The following is a 1379-nucleotide window of genomic DNA, read 5'->3' on the forward strand; positions in this document are numbered from 1 at the left end:
GTTACAGCTGTTCATCACTGAGACAAGAGACAGATTACATCGACCTGTTCCCATCTCATCACAATGCCATGCTAGTATGGCTTATCCCACACTAGCAGTACTGCTTATCACTTCCACACCAGTGGAAGTTTTACACACACACATACAATAATATATATATGTATGTTTGTGTGTATATATATATATATATATATATATATATATATATATTGTCAGAAAATCATAAATCCGAAAGAAAAGTTATAGAGCAGTAGAGAATATAAATAAAGATAGATATGGCCGTTCTATAGGGGTTACCTTCGGTTTCACGTCAATAAAGCGCTCAGCATTACAGCGTTTCTTCAGACTCAAAAACCCGTCGGCCTATGGCCGCTCTAGCAAGTGACCGTACTGTTCGTTACTGGTAGGATCAACAAAAAAAAAATGTACTCCACCAATTGAGAGATAAATATCATTTGATAAACACAATTTACAAAAGAGCTACTGATAGTTTCATGCTTTAGAGATACAATAATTTAGCGGATTTATATAACATGCCATGTATCTCTAAGCAATCTTTCAGGTTCAGTGTATCCAGTAAGAGATACATATCGTTAAATAACCGCAGGATTAGGTGAGCTACTGGAAGTTTCATGCTCGGATAGTACAGTAATCGAACTTGCTTTTATAACATTCAGTGTACTATGCTGCAATCATTATGCAATCTACTAATATAGATATTGTGTTTATTAAACTCTCTCTCTCTCTCTCTCTCTCTCTATATATATATATATATATATATATATATATATATATATATAGTCTATCATTCTCAACAAAAAATCTGAAATAAAGCGCAGTGTGATTCCATACACTAACTCTCTGTAGAAACTGGAAGGTGAATGTTCTAATTTTATTATACATTCAGTGGGGAGATACGAGCGTCTGACAAGCTCCAAATATCAGTCAGTCATTAAGTCTCGTCTTGTATTTATCTTCGGGCAGGAAAGCGTGCATCACGATGGATGACAGCAGCTCTTCGTAAAGTAATTTAAACACACTAGCTAAATACATACCCCTGGAAGGAGTACTTTATTGAACTCTCTCTCTCTCTCCATCGATAGACGATGACTGTTATACATTTGCTCCTTCAGTGACTAATTCTAAGATCAGCTACTGTCCTAGTGAAGTTCAGCTGTCATCTCGAAATATTCCACTTTAGGGGATAAAAATGACGAACATCAATGACTAGCGTTCTTGAGCTTTATATGGCTTTCTGAAGTTCTTTACTTTCAAAAGGAAGTTTAAAAAGTATTTATGAACCAACCTCCTGAACTCTCTCTCTCTCTCTCTCTCTCTCTCTCTCTCTCTCTATATATATATATATATATATATATATA

At 35.1% G+C, this 1379-nt stretch overlaps 1 protein-coding gene across 6 annotated transcripts in view; it reads right to left on the reverse strand.

Moving 5' to 3' along the window:
• LOC106880011 (sodium channel modifier 1) overlaps positions 1-1379 on the reverse strand; it is a 42405-nt gene that overhangs the window by 19411 nt on the left and 21615 nt on the right. Inside the window, exon 1 of one of the 6 annotated variants that reach the window (XM_052971494.1) lies at positions 298-377. The exons of the other annotated variants lie outside the window; for them this stretch is intronic. The gene's annotated coding sequence lies outside the window, so the exon portion shown is untranslated. Of the gene's footprint in view, positions 1-297; positions 378-1379 lie in introns of those variants that run through there. 6 annotated transcript variants of the gene reach the window in all.

This window comes from Octopus bimaculoides, chromosome 11 (assembly GCF_001194135.2).
Source record: "Octopus bimaculoides isolate UCB-OBI-ISO-001 chromosome 11, ASM119413v2, whole genome shotgun sequence".
In the NCBI taxonomy this organism is placed as follows: Eukaryota; Metazoa; Mollusca; class Cephalopoda; order Octopoda; family Octopodidae; genus Octopus; species Octopus bimaculoides.